We start from the raw sequence: 15,847 nt of genomic DNA on the forward strand, positions 1-15,847 counted from the left end.
ACTTTCATTGTTTTAATTTTTTTAAGAAAACTTTTTTGTTTACTTTTAAGTCTTTTTCTAAGTGTTTCTAGCATTAGGGCTTGTAAATTCATAATAATATCTAAAGATATAGGAATTCTATTAAAGAATCTGGCATGACACACATCAAGGCATAACACCTCTAAGAATGTTTTGCTAGAGATCCAACAAATTTACTGTCATAGGAATTTTTATTTCAACTTGTAAAAATAATTAATTGTGCTATATTTTGCCATTAAGATCATTGCACATTTAAAAATCCTTTGGTTCTGAGTTATAAGTGGTACTTGAGAACTTCTGAGACATAAGTAAATATATTTAATTATGGCAGAAATTATTTCTAAAATAACCCTCCTGGTTAAAAACAAATTGTGTGCATTTTAGCTCTGAAATAATTGGAAAATCCAAATGAAGGCAGTAGAACCACTGTTCTAAGCCTATTTTTAGTTATATTTCCTTTGAGCTGATTTCCTTTCTAGCCACCTGCAGTTTTATGTGCAGTCACACATACTTATTTTTTCTAAAATTGTCCCCTCCCTTCTCCAAGCTTGGCATGAAAGTAGCTTCTCTAATGTTTTTAGTTTGTTCTTTTCAAAGAGCAAAGTATAAATTATAAAATCTCCATTGAGTAAATTCATGTAAATCTATTTTTGATGAAAGACAGCATTAGTATGGAATAAAATATTCTCTGGCCTAGAGTTTCTAAAAATTATAGCCTATTTTGTCTTGATACCATTAATATTATTACATGTTAACATACAGAATATACCCTTCCCTTTCTTTTGCTTTCAACTTTTTCCTTTTAAGATTTGTCTCTTCTAGGAATAACTGGATTTTATTAAAAAAATACAGTGTGGGAGTTCACTTGTAGACTAGTGGTTAGCATTCCTCCCAGCTTTCCCTGCCATGGCCCAGGTTCAATCCCTCGTTGGGGAGCTGAGATTCCACAAGCCAACAATAAAAAATTAAAAACAAAAATAGTGTGACATTTCTTTTAACTGGGGCATTTATTGCATATGCACTTAATGTAGTTATTGAACTATTTGGTTTCAGATGAACCACCATTATTTTGTACCTTTTATTCATGTCATCTATTCTGTTACTTTCCTTTCTTCTGGATTAACATTCTCTTTCGGATTAACATTCTCTGGAGGCCTTACTGTGTAAGTGTGCACATGTATGTATGTGCATATGTGTGTGTATGCTGCCTCCTGCTTATGGTGAATTATTTCCTTATATGTTTTATAAATTTTGGTTGTGAGCCCGTCTTAAGATACCATCTTTGAGATCTCTCTGCATGCTGAGGGTGATACATTGGTAAGATAAATTGAAGACGTATTCCTAGACAGTTTTATTCTGTTACTCTGCCAAGTGTTCTTGGGGTATGATCAATCCAAGACTGTTGAGAATTTGTACCTGAAAACATGGGAACTTGTTATACTTTCTTGGATAACTGCCCCCCCCTTCCCCCTCAGGGGTGTATGTGTGTGTGTGTATTAGTTTCCTAAACACTCTTGTGATGACATGAGCTCATATCAGTAATCCTGAATAATCTTTCTATCTCAAGATTCTTAATCACATCTGCAGAGATCCTTTTGCCATGTCACTTCTACCTTCCCACATTCAGCAAACCAAGACCTTCTATTTTGTTGCCATTTGAAAGTGGAAGTGTTAGTTGCAAAGTTGTGTCCTACTCTTTGCGACCCCATGGACTTGTAGCCTGCCAGGCTCCTCTGTCCTTGGAATTCTCCAGGCAAGAATATTGGAGTGGGTAGCCATTTCCTTCTCCAGGGGATCTTCTTTATCCAGGGATTGAACCGGGGTCTCCTGTATTGCAGGCAGATTCTTTACCAGCTGAGCTACTGGGGAAGCCCTTGTTCCCATTTGGTGTAAGTCTTAAGTCTGTTAGTGGCCAGCAAACCTCTATGGAGTAACTTCTTTGATGTTTTCTGCTCTGATCTTTAGTTCCCCCTTCTCCCTCCTCCCTGAATTTTGTTTGCTGTATATAATATTGGACTCTGAATTTTTAAAGAGTCTATCAAGTATGTTTAGGCAGTTCATAAGTGAGAGTTTTCAGGTGTCTAATCTGCCATATTGCCTCAGTTGGTATTCCTTTTTGTTTTCCTGTTATCTTTTAATTTTAAATGCTTTTAATTTAGCCTTGAAAAAAAAAAACCCAACCCCAAAAACCTTAGTGAATCTCATCTTTGAACAAGCTTGTCTTTAACTGTGGTTAAAGTCAATTTCTCTTCTTTGAGTACTCTGTTTTGCTCTTATCGACAAACTGCCTTTTTTCTTTTAATCTGACTCCACCTGTCCTGGGTTACTCTGTTTCTGATGCTCAACCAGACCAAGACTCTCTCTTATTACTTCCTGTTTCCATTCTTGACTGTCTGATCAGGTGGTTCTCTTTCAATACGAATTTCTGTTTTCTATTTTTCTGTCTCATTGAGCTAAAGGCATATAGATAATTCTCTACTGAGCAGTTATCATTGGACTTCGTTTCACAGTTCCCTCCTCCTGTCTGATCGTATGTGAGTGTGCCCAGGCCAGCCAGAATCTACCAAAGGGATTATAGTGAAAAGCTGAGATCTGTTTTGCCCCTTTCTATACTCAGCCTTGTTCTCTAGAGCACTTTAATAGTAACTACTGTGTATCAGGCCTGCAATGCAGGAGACCCCGGGTTCGATCCCTGGGTTGGGAAGATCCCCTGGAGAAGGGAATGGCAACCCACTCCAGTGTTCTTGCCTGGAGAATCCCATGGACAGAGGAGCCTGGTGAGCCACAGTCCATGGAGTTGCAAAGAGTTGGACACGACTGAGCGACTAAGACACTACTGTGTATCAGATGTTTTACACATGTGAACACCTGTGAGTTAATTCACCCTCACAACAACTCCACTTCACAGATGAAGAAACTGATACTCAAAGAGGTTATTTGACTTGTTCAGAATCATACATCTATTAAATGGCATTATTTGAACCAGGAAGTCTGGCTTTAGAATCTGCTTTGTTATCACTATGCTGGACCGCTTTGGTTTTAGAATGAAAATTATTTTCCCTCCATACTTTGAAAGGCAGTCTAGTCCATTTCTCCTAGCTTCCAGGATTGTCACTGAGATGTCTGATGTATCTGATTCTTTGTATGTAACTTGCCTTTTTCTCTCTGAAAACTTTGGAATATTTATTCTTGTTAGCTGTGATATTTTGAAATTTCACAGGGCTATAACTTGGTCTTTTGAAAGTATATTATGCTGGCATTTGGGGGATATGCTGCGGTATTTTGGGGTGCTATGTGTTATTGTTTTCCCATATATTCTGGGAATATTCATAGATTCATATATTCCCACTTTTCTAGATTCAGATATTAGACCTTTTAAATTAATATTTTAGTGCTGTTCTCCTATCTTGTTTCTTTACCTTTGGAAGACATCTCAAAAATAAATTCCAGTGTATCAGTTACTGTTCCTCATAATTTTTCAGAATGTTTGTTTCTTTTTCACAAGTTGGATTTTTGTCAATGAATTATCTTTTACGCTTCATATAATGCATACATATATATCTCATGTAATGTAAATCCTTTTCAGAAAAGGATTCCTCTAATCTATGCAAAATTTGGGGGGGGGGGGTTCTTTTTTTTAGTTTCTGTTCTGTTTGAGGTCTTCCCTCACCCTGCCATGCTGTGTTGTCTCAGATGATCTGGTGGTTCTAGTCTTCTGTTTAAGGATGAGGAACTAAAATGCTTAAGTAGAAACTATAAATGTGTGACGGAGACTGTCACTTGGTGGGGTGAACAGGCCTTACCCAAATCTAATAGACAGTTAATTCTCCAGCTTTTAGCTCTGTTCCTCACTTTTTTAAAAAATTTATTTTATTTTTTTTAATTTATTTTTTTATTGAAGGATAATTGCTTTACAGAATTTGTTTTCTGTCCAACCCCAACCTGAATCAGCCATAGGTATACATCTCCCCTCCCTCTTGAACCCCCCTCCCGTCTCCCTCCCATCCCACCCCCCAGGTTGACACAGAGCCCCTGTGTGAGTTTCCTGAGCCACACAGCAAATTCCCGCTGGCTGTCTATTGTACACATGGTGATGTAAGTTTCCGTGTTGCTGTTTCCCTACGTCTCACCCTCTCCTCCCCTCTCCCCACGTCCATAGGTCTATTCTCTATGCCTCTTTCTCCACTGCTGCCCTGCACATAAATTCTTCTGTACCATTTTTCTAGATTCCATATATATGTGTTAGAATACGATATTTATCTTTCTCTTTCTGACTTACTTCACTCTGCATAATAGGTTCTAGGTTCATCCACCTAATTAGAACTGACTCAAAGGCCTTCCTTTTTATGGCTGAGTAATATTCCATTGTGTGTATGTCCACAACTTCTTTATCCATTCATCTGTTGATGGCCATCTACGTTGCTTCCATGTTCTAGCTATTGTAAATAGTGCTACAATGAACAATGAGATACAATGGAATATCTCTCCATTTGTTTATGTCATCTTTGATTTTTTCATTAGTGCCTTATAATTTTCTGTGTACAGTTCTTTTGTCTTCTTAGGTGAGTTTATTCCTAGATATTTAATTCTTTTTGTTGAAGTGTGAATGGAATTGGTTCCTTAATTTCTCTCTGATTTTTCATTGTTGGTACATGGAAATGCAAGTGATTTCTGTGTATTGATTTTGTATCCTGCAACTTTGCTAAATTCACTGTTTAGCTCTAGTAATTTTCTGATACTACCTTTAAGGTTTTCTGTGTCCAGTATCATGTCATCTGTAAACAGTGACAGCTTTACTTTTCTGGTCTGGATTCCTTGTATATCTTTTTCTTCCGATTGGTGTAGCTAGGACTTCCAGAACTATGTTGAGTAATAGTGGTGAAAGTGGACACCCTTGTCTTGTTCTTGATCTTAGAGGGAATGCTTTCAGTTTTTCACTATTGAGAATAATGTTTGCTGTAGGCTTATCATATATGGTGTTTACTATATTGAAGGTAGGTTCCTTCTATGCCCATTTTTTGAAGAGTTTTCATCATAAATGGGTGCTGAATTTTGTCAAAGGTTTTTTCTGTATCTATTGGGATGATCATGTCATTTTTATCTTTTAATTTGTTGATATGGTGTATCACATTGATTTGTGTATGCTGAAGAGTCCTTGTATTCCTGGAATAAACCCAACTTGTTCATGGTATATGAGCTTTTTGATGTGCTGTTGGATTCTGTTTGCTAAAATTTTGTTGAGGATTTTTGTATCTGTGTTCATCAATGATACTGGCCTGTAGTTTTCTTTTTTGTGGGTGTTGTCTTTGTCTGGTTTTGGTATCAGGGTGATGGTGGCCTCATAGAATGAGTTTGGAAGTGTTCCTTCCTCTGCAATTTTTTGAAAGCATTTTAGAAGGATAGGCATTAGCTCTTCTCTAAATGTTTGGTAGAATTCTGTGAAGCCATCTGGTCCTGGGCTTTTGTTTTTTGGGAGATTTTTTATCACAGCTTCAATTTCAGTGCTTGTAATTGGGTTGTTCATAATTTCTATTTCTTCCTGGTTCAGTCTTGGAAGATTGAACTTTTCTAAGAATATGTTCATTTCTTCCAGATTATCCATTTTATTGCCATATAGTTATTCATAATAGTCTCTTATAATCCTTTGTATTTCTGCATTGTCTGTTGTAACCTTTCTTTTGTTCCTCACTTTTAAAAGAAAAACAGTTGTATTGAGATAGAATTCACATACCATACAGTTTACCAACTTAAAAGTGTATAGTTCAGTGGCTTTTGTTATATTCATGGACTTGCACATGCATCGCCACAGAAATTTTAGAATATTGTCATTACGTCGAGAGAAACCTCCATCCTCCTTAGCTCTCACTCCTCAGTCCCTGCCTTCTCTTTCCACCTAGCCCTCAGCAACTGGCCGTTTACTTTTTATCCCTGTAGATTTGCCTGTTCTGGGTATTTCATATAAATGGTATCATGTAGTAAGTGGTCGTTTGTGATGTCTGCTTTCACTTAGCGTGATGTTTTCAAAGCTCATCCATATTGGAGCATGGGCCAGTGCTTATTCCTTTTTACTTCCATATAGTATTCTATTTTGTGGATATATCAAATGTATCCATTTATTAGTTAATGAGTATTTGTATTTTTTCCAGTTGGGGGTATTACGAATAGCACTGCTATGAACATCTGTGTACCAGTTTCTATGTGGACATACGTTTTCAGTTGCGTTGGTTATATACCTATGAGAGGAATTGCTGGGTCCTGTGGTAACTCTGTGTTTAACCCTTTGCGGGACTGCCGACTGTCATCCAAAGTGGATGCACCGTTTTACATTCCTGCTGGCAGTGTGTCCCGGTTTTGGTTTCTCCACATGCTCAGCTCTGTTTTATCTATTTTTTTTTTTAATAGCCATCCTAGTGAATATCAAGTAGTATCTCATTGTGATTTTGATTTTTTTCCCTCACTTTTGTAGTCTAAAGAACCTGTTGCTTCCGAATTCTCAGCCTCTCAGGGGTCATTTTTTTTCTTTTAGAATAAATTGCCTTGCCATCTGTGGGTGTTTGGGGTTTTAGCTTCTCCTGTTGTTCTGCTCAGTTAGTTAACGTTGCCTCCATTTGCTTTCTGATATTTAATGATTTGTTGGACGTTCTTGTCCACTGATTTTCTCCTCTTATATCCCTTTATCATTCTGGAGAAGAAAAAAAAACGTGTATGTGTGGCCGGTGGCACACACCTGCCGGTGCAGGAGGCGCAGGTTCAGTCTCTGGGGCAGGAAGACCCCCAGAGAAGGAGCCGGCAGCCCACTCTGGTGTTCTCGCCTGGGAAGTCCCGTGAAGATCCATGGACAGAGGAGCCTGGCAGGCTGTAGTCCATGGAATCTCAAAGAGGCGGACACAACTGAGCACCTAAATAGCACAGCAGCATGACGCGTGTGTGTGTATAAATATATAAAACCAGTGTAATCAGTTCTTTTAATCTACCAACTTGTACCTTAAAGAATTATTCTTTCTTTATGAATATCCCCAAATGATGTCCTTTCTTGTAAGAATTACAGGATCAAAAATATTCCTGTGATGAATATGAAAGAAATGAGGCTCGGAAGGGGTTATTATTAAGTACACGCCAAATCCCTTTGAAGTGTTGGGTTTAACCCTTGTGATCACACTGGTTCGATTTGCACTCCTTATTTTATGTTTAATATAGCTGGAATGTCTTAAATGAACTCAGTAACAATTTTTAATTTCTAAGATTGCTTGTAAGAGTTGTATTTGGTATTGGCTGTAAACTTTAACTGGTTTAACACCATCTGATAAACTCAGTTAAACACTTGAGTATGGATTGGGGAACAAAGAATAATAACAATAAAAGCTAACATTAGTTTTTTCCAGATGATAGGCACTGTTGAAAATCCTTTATCCATATTAGCTCATTTAAACCTTCATATTAACTGTGTGAAATTGATAAAATTATTTGTTTTTAAATTGTCTGTTTGATAAGAAAACTGAGGGCATGGAATAGTTAAGTAATTGCTCCAGTCTACACAACTAGTAAATGGTAGAGTTTACTTTTAGATCTATGCAGTTTGGTTCTTGAGTCTGTGCTCTTGAAGCCATTATATTACAACACCCGACATTTCTACAGAATTTTTAATGTATTATCTTTTTGAGAGGATAGGGACACTCCGGAAATATTAAGACATTTTTCTGGGCTCCAAAATCACTGCAGATAGTGATTGCAGCCATGAAATTAAAAGACACTTACTCCTTGGAAGGAAAGTTATGACCAACCTAGACAGCATATTGAAAAGCAGAGACATTACTCTGTCAACAAAGGTCCGTCTAGTCAAGGCTATGGTTTTTCCAGTGGTCATGTGTGGATGTGAGAGTTAGACTATAAAGAAAGCTGAGCGCTGAAGAATTGATGCTTTTGAACTGTGGTGTTGGAGAAGACTCTTGAGAGTCCCTTGGAGAGCAAGGAGATCCAACCAGTCCATCCTAACGGAGATCAGCCCTGGGTGTTCATTGGTAGGACTCATGTTGAAACTGAAACTCCTCCAGTACTTTGGCCACCTGATGCGAAGAGCTGACTCATTTGAAGAGACCCTGATGCTGGGGAAGATTGAGGGCAGGAGGAGAAGGGTGCAACAGGATGAGATGGTTGGAGGGCATCACCGACTTGATGGACACAGGTTTGGGTGAACTCCGGGAGTTGGTGATGGACAGAGAGACCTGGCGTGCTGCAATTCATGGAGTCACAAAGAGTCAGACACGACTGAGCAATTGAACTGAACAACAACAAGGAGTAGTAGTTGGGAATAAGTACAAGTTCATGACCTGATGTGTAGAAGATGAACTGTGACCTAATGTTCTTTTTTTTTTTTTTTTTTTCAATTTTTTGGGGGGAGAAAATTTTTTTACAGTGTTGTGTCAGTTTCTGCCATACAACACAAATCAGCCATAATTATATGTATATCACCTCCCCTCTTGAGGCTCCCCTTCCCCCCTAATGTCCTCTTAAAAGTTCATATTTACTTTAAATCCTGGTTCGGATAAAATGATTAAATCCAGCACATAACAAAAAATATATATTTTTGAGGTGGACACATAATTGCCATGTAGAGTGTTATAAAGTGTGCATTATATTCTTAAGCAGGAGGTAAGCGGACAGAAAAATGTCCTTGGGTTGTACTGAAAAATTGGGTGTAGGCCAGGGTGTTAATGACAGATTCAGTCTTTCCCAGGATAAAATATTTTGGAATAATTCTGAGTGTTTTATTATATTGTGTTTTTCCACCAGAGTCTTATTTTGTAGCTCATCTTTTCTAAATAGATCTTTTTTATAGTGTGTGTATATATAGGTCATTCTGAATCAAGTTAACTTCACAGTTGATTGGGACCTTGTTTCAGGCTTATTGAACAAAGGCCTGTAACACAGAATTTTGGGCAGAGGGCCATTTCCAAAGTCTGCTCCAAAAGAAGCTGTAACAGACAAAGATTGTCTCTTTCTTAGCTGAAGGCTTTCTGTGTGTGGCTTGTCTCAGGCCTCTTTTACACTTTTTCTACTCCTTTCATACTCCTCCTCTTTCTATTCAGGGCAAAAGTGTTTTGGTTTTCATTCTGTAGTTACTCTTTCAATGAGCATTTATTGTGATTTTACTTACATACAAGTTTCTTTGCTTGAAACCTATAATGCCTCCCTGTATGGGCACTGGCATTTATGGGGACGGTAGCCCTTCCAATATGATAGTGTAGAAAATATGTGAAATATTAAGTAGTTTTGCTGTGTCATATTCTTCCCCGCCTGTCTTTCGATAATTAAAAAGGATTTTTTTTCTGGAGAATATATTTAAAAGGAGCATATGCTTTTCTTCCTTCCTTCCCAACTTTACCCCCTACCCCCTTTACCACCTTGGAACTTCCTAAAGTGGTAAGGGGGAGTATAGTTAAAACAATGTATTTCTGTACAATGACTTTAAATAATCATGTCTTAAAAGGGAACAAGACAAAATGATAATCTGTATTTAATCCGAGTGGTGTGTATATGGATGTTTGTTTTATCATCATATAAGTTTGAAGCATTTCATAATTTAAAATAGTTAAACCTGAAAAAAGGGCAATTTAAAAAATCTTGTCTACTTGTGAAATTTTTCTTTTTTATTTCAACATTCATTTTAAAAAAACTTTTTCTTTCTAGATAGAATCACTCCTGGAATACTGTGCATGTTCTTTTCTTTGAAACTTTGCTTTCTACACAAGTTATTTTACCTATTCCTATTTACTTCCCCTTCCCATATTATTAAGGGCTCACTCGACCCTTTAAAAAGAAACCATCAAATTTGGTTTTCCAATTTTTTAGTCTTTCTTTAGTAACTCCTTAATATGAGTACAGTTCAACCTATTTTTATTCATGCTCTTTTAAATTGTCTCTTATCTCTAGGCAGATGTTGTGTTTTCATGCCCCTTGGCCTTTTTTTGTTTTGTTCCTTTTGCTTGTAATCGTGTTCACCTCCACCTCCACCCCCGTCCCCCACAGTCTGCTTTCTTCTGTTTGGCCTGCCAAATACAGCTGGCTAAAGTGAGGTTTCTTTTATGGAGTCTTACGATGGTGCTCCAGGAATATTAGTCATTTTTTTCCTCCCTGCTTTGTTTGTGCTTTTTGTGCAATTAAATACTTCAAAAAGTTATATTTAATAACATTCAAAAGAATAAATGTGATGTAACATAAAATTTATAACAATAAACATGTTAAACAATAAACGTGATTCTACCACCAAAGTTTACTAGAAAATGGTCAGTTCTACTGTGTGCTTCGGTCTACTCCCAAGGAGTGTTGTTATTTTCTTGCCCTTTTAAAGTTTATCACATGTATGTGTATCCTTAAATAGTTTTTGTTTAGTTTTGTTTGGGTTTGAGTTTTATAAAAATAGATTCAGCCTATATGTATTCAAAATCAAAACTCTGTATATAACTTGCTTTTTTAAATTCAGCATTATGTTTCTACATTCATTTATCTGTAATTTCATTTATCTGTAATTCATATATTTCATTCATAGTAGTTCATTCTCACTAATGTAATAGTTCAAATATAAATTTGCCACTTATTTGCATTTATATTTAATTAATCTGGAATTGGCTTTTCCTTCTAGTGAGTGTGAGGTAGGGGTCCATTTTCTGTGCTTCTTTCTATCTGGCAAACTAGTTGCCCTATTTAAGTAATGCATTCTTTGGCCCTGTGCAGTCACTGTAAGGTAACAAGCTTCCTTATGATCATGAGTTTGTTTCTGAGCTCTGTCTTCTGTTGAATTGGTCCATTTATTTACTCTATCTAAGAACCCCGCTGTCTTATTTACTTTGGCTTTATAATAAATCTGGTTTATTGTAGTGGTTTCACCTGAGCTTCATGGGGCCAGAGGTTGCTGTAAAGGTGCTGCAACCTGGTAGTCCCTCTCAACTTGGGAGACTCTTGAATTTTATGTTTATTAGAATTGAAAATTAATTTTCTTTATATCAGGCTGCTTCTTTTGACATCTAAATATAAAGTGTGAAAGTAAGGAAATTCAAGTGTGAGAGGGAACCAGTTTCCCTGGGAAAGCTAACTTTGGCTTGGTGAACATAATCATGCTGACATACAGATGTTTCAGGCCTGTTCCCCTTCTGCTGCTGCCGTATTCACTCATCCTGCCATTTGGAGGGTTGTATGCCGCTGATCAGGTAATGATGTGGACTTTCCTGATTCTCAGTTAGGAGACTGGTAAGGGAGTAAACTCAGAAAAATTTTTCAGATAATTGGAAATAGTGTCCTGAATAGTTCTACAGTGTTTGAGGGAAATAAGGATTTAAAAAAAGAGATGATTTTAAAGGGATTTGTGGACACCGTGATATTTGAGCCATTTTGAATTTTTTTTTCCCCATGAAGACTGGAAACTGTATGGGATGTTCTTTTAAGTAGGACTAAGCAGATAGTTTCAGGTTTTTTCATTTTGTCTGCAAGTTTAGTTTTTTTGGTGAAGATCACTGTGGTTATACTATGGAGAACAGTTGGAAAGAGGCTAGATTGGCTGCAAACGGACCTGTTAGAAGACAGATGCAGTAGCTAGGGTGAGAGATGATAGTAGATTGACTAAATTGAAGTGTTGGAAACAGAAGGAAAGAAATTTCTGTTGCTTAAAGGAAAATGTGATAAGATTTAATGATACTGGATATGAAGTGAGTTGTAGATGTCTGAACTGTTTAACTTGATAGAGAACTGAAGGAGGAAGTGGGGTTAAGTCAACTCTCTATATTTTGTATATTTTGGGCACATGCATTTTGAGGTACCATTGAAATATCCAAGAGGAACATCACAGGTGTTCTTATGATTCTGTAGTGCAGAAGAGAGGTCTAAAATGGAGAAGAGCTTATGGATGTGTAGTAGTAATTTAGACCTGAATGTGGATGAATTTGTCAGGGGCAGGTTGTAAAGGGGAAGAACCTATGACTAAACCTGGAGGCAGCTTATCTGTCAGGTGACCTTGTAAAGGAGACAAAGAATGAGCGTTTATGGGATTAGGAGCAAACCGAGGTGATCTATCTTTTTTTAATATTTTGATGAACTCTCAACATTTTCCCTTCTGTGGAGTAATAAGTAGCAAAACTTTAATTCCATGTCAAGCAAAATTTAGTTAAAATTTGTACTGGTTAATCTTGTGCTGGACCTGCTAGAAAAGAAAAGTGTTGAAGAGATATCTAGGGGTACATGCAGATGTGTGCACACACACACACACACACACACACACAAATTTAGCTAATTCCAGTTTAACAAGTTAGCTCCCTCCACAGTTTCTTGGATGTTGGTAGAAGACTCAGACTTCTCAGTCAGAGACATAAGACTTGATGACTCATGACAGGGGCAGGAGCCAGAGTTGTTGGCATCCATGCTGCTTTTCCCAACCCTGAGCTCCATAGACTGTGAGGAGGGTGGGTGATGCTTCTGGATGTGTAGTATAATCTCTTACAGGAGAGGAGCTCCCCAGACTTTCATAATGGGCAGAAAGCCTGCCTGACCATAATCCTGGCGGGAGATGACATCTTTTTGCACGAGACAGTGAGCAAACCTGCCTGTTGTTCCTGAGGGTGACATTTCTGTCCTTCCTGGCTGTTTACTATGTAGATGTACTTAAAATAGTCTGGAACAAAGAGTGCCTCTACCTACAAGATGTATAGAAATGTGATGGGTCCAAGGGTAATTGCCTTCCAACAATATTCATCCCTCATTTCTCTACCTTCTTGGCTTCTGGCACAATTTCCTATGATTGACCACCCCGAATAATCTGTCTGACAGAACCTGGGACCAGAGCCATTCAGTTTATCTCATAAAACATGTAATTCAGTTTACGTACTATCAGCATGGTAGCAGAATGAGGCCAAACTGCAATATTGACCTCAGTTTGGCTCCCCAGGGTCCTCGACCAGCCAGCTGAACAAACACCATAACCCTTCAGGGTCTGCTCTGGAGAGCCAAGTGGCTGTCTCGTCAAGTTTCTGCACTGACTTGCTACCTGATGTGAGTACTTCAGGAGGATGCTGGAATGCACAGCCTCGGCCTAGTCTGCGGAAGGAAGTCTGGGGCGGTTCAGTCACCCGTAACAATACTGGCCTGACCCGAGTAGTTGACCCTGACCCGAATGGCTCCAGGGCTGGTATGATGTCATTGTTCACCTCAGCTTAAGTCAGGGACAGTTCAAACCACCCTTTCTAATTGGATACCTCCCATTTTAGGCTTAAGTAGTTTGGAGCAGATTGCACATAATTAACAAATCAGTTATCCCTCTGGGGAGCCCCTCCTACTAGTCAAGAATAGCTATACTTTGGAGAGGTCATAGCTGTCTGCAGGTACAGGATCTACTGGTGGTGCTTGCTTAAATGCTTGAGGGTCTCTTAGAACCACCCTTAAAGTACAAGTCACCACATTTCTGGAGGTAGGTAAGTTAATGCCTGACTTCCGTGTAAGTACTTCTGTAAAGAATGTGTGTCCCGTCCTCCCCCACCCCCTGCAGCACAGGTGGGACCTACTTAGGTAGCACAGACCAGCTGTTTCTCCAGTGTCCTCTCCTGCACAGACGGTAGGCATCAGGGCTCCCAGTTCAGTACAAATAACTGAATCTAGTACTTGTTTTTATTTTGGGAGGATTACCTGAAGGTAGTCAGTCAAATCTGTCTTACTTGCCTATGCCACCAGTCAGGTGGCATTCATCTGCCCCTTGGGGTGACTGAATGAAAAGCTACAGGAATTGGGGGTGGCGGTTGGAAAGACACCTGGAGGAATTGGCAGGTGGTTGGCTGGAGTCAGCAGATTGGATCGGGATTGTAATACCATAACATGAAAGAGTGCCTTTGATGGAGAGGCACCACTGATGGTCTGAAGGTGGGGTTAAAGGTCAGATGTAGCTAGTCTGCCAGTGGTGGGAGATGGGGCGTCTCTCACCAGGAGACAGATAGGTCTTTCTCCTGGACTCACAGTGTGGGATGCAGTGGTTACCTCTGCATCAGGAACAGAATCCTTTACTCTGCGTCTTTTCAGTGATGGTCCACGTGTTGGCGCATCTGGAATGGTGATGGATCTGCCGGCAGTGATGGCGGCCTGGGCAGTGCAGGCTTCATCAGCAGCTGGACTGCAGCTGGCCTCGTCAGACCGTATGCCCTTACCATGGCCATGTGTTAATGACCCACATGGTCTGATCAGCAACTACAATTTGTCTCCACAATTTATATGGCCCATGTTTAAGATTTCAGTCTGTCATTTTCCAAGTAGCAGACCCAAACAGCTATTCCCAGTGGGTAACTGCCTCAGATTAGCACAAATCTAACAAGGTTTATCATGGAATATCGGCCAAATCTGTGAGAACATCCTTGAGCTCCGCCCACGGAGCATAGCAGCCATACCCACTTCTCAATTCTGTGTAGCTGGCACTGAGGTCAAAACAGCACAACGGTCCATAGAACACCACAGGGTGTCAGCTTAGTTGAATTATTAATGTACCAGGCCCAGGCACTTAGAGGATCCTCTGTGTATCAACGGCATTGGTTTAGGTGGCAGTATGGAAGAGACATTTTCCCTAAAAATGTAGCTGCCACTCTTTCATGTAAAGCTGGGATGTCATAGGAGCTGGGCTGGCTGCATTCTTGAATACACCAAACCCAAGGGGCACCTCCAATGGAGGCTGCTCCTCTTGCCAGAGGCTCCAGTCCGTAAAATCACCCATGCACAGACACTTGTACTCAGAGGGGTCCTAAGGATGATGGGCACTGGGACCACTAGTGCTCTTCTACATGCCACTCTTCCCAGTTGGCATCATCTCCTCTGGCTCTTAAGAGCATTCACTGTGCAAGCATGAAAAATATCGATACCAATTATACATTCATTGGTGGAAGCACAACTGTAATCCATCGAGTTGGTCCCAAGAACTCCACCCAGAAGGACGCATTAGCTTCTGTTTCCCACTGTGAACCACGCCCAAACCTCATAGCTGAAAGCAGATACCCTCTCCCTCCACAGGATGGGGACGTGGGCTCCAATATGTATATATCAGCCAGCTATAAAATGTCCTGCCCTCCCCAAAGTGATGTCAGACACCCAGGTATGCTTGGTCTTCAGTTTCCCTTGGGGACCCGGAGAACTTGGCCCAACCCTTAATCATCTTTCTCTTAAGGGTATATGGGGAGGTTGGGAGAGAGTGACTCTGCTCCCGTAAACAAGGTCAATTTATTTGTTTTGAGCAGTGCTGTGGCTGCAAGCATTTCTGGCCCACCTAAAGGCCTGCATTCTGTTTTCTGTGGCAAGGTCATCATTGCTGATGGACATCATCCATTTCTGTTGGGAACACCTTTATTCAGCAGCTACAGCCATATTACTTCTTGGCGGGGGCGATGAATTTGTACTCTCTCGTTGGCTTGGGCTTGATCTGCACGGTGGCATCCTTGTTTTTAGGAGCTCTCCTTATGTGGGCTCTTGGCTGCTCCTTTGTCAAAAGACCAGCTCTCTGATTCTTGCTTGATTTCAGCATAGGACTGGGAGTTTCCTGAAGCTGGCAGGGGTGCCAGAATTTAATCTTTGGGTGAGTTTCTCCTTCTCTGGTGAACTACCTTCATCATCCTTTAAAACCCAATTTAGGATGGAAGAGCCTGCAGGACGAATCAGTGCCCTTGGGAGATTGTTTCGGAGAAAGTTTCCCCAAAGGGCCAAAGCTGTCTCACAGCAGACAGGGCCCACTGTCAAAAATGCCGAGGTCTTTGCCTCATCTCGAATGAATAGAAGGTTGAGAAGACAAACTGCAGGAGGGACTGAGCAGGAAGATAGC

The 15,847-nt window shown here is 39.7% G+C and overlaps 1 protein-coding gene across 11 annotated transcripts in view; it reads left to right on the plus strand.

Annotated features, from left to right (window-relative positions):
• The window catches only part of ABI1 (abl interactor 1), a 79,919-nt gene that overhangs the window by 37,472 nt on the left and 26,600 nt on the right, over positions 1–15,847 (plus strand). The window lies entirely within an intron of this gene.

This window comes from Dama dama, chromosome 23 (genome assembly GCF_033118175.1).
Source record: "Dama dama isolate Ldn47 chromosome 23, ASM3311817v1, whole genome shotgun sequence".
NCBI classification, from domain to species: Eukaryota; Metazoa; Chordata; class Mammalia; order Artiodactyla; family Cervidae; genus Dama; species Dama dama.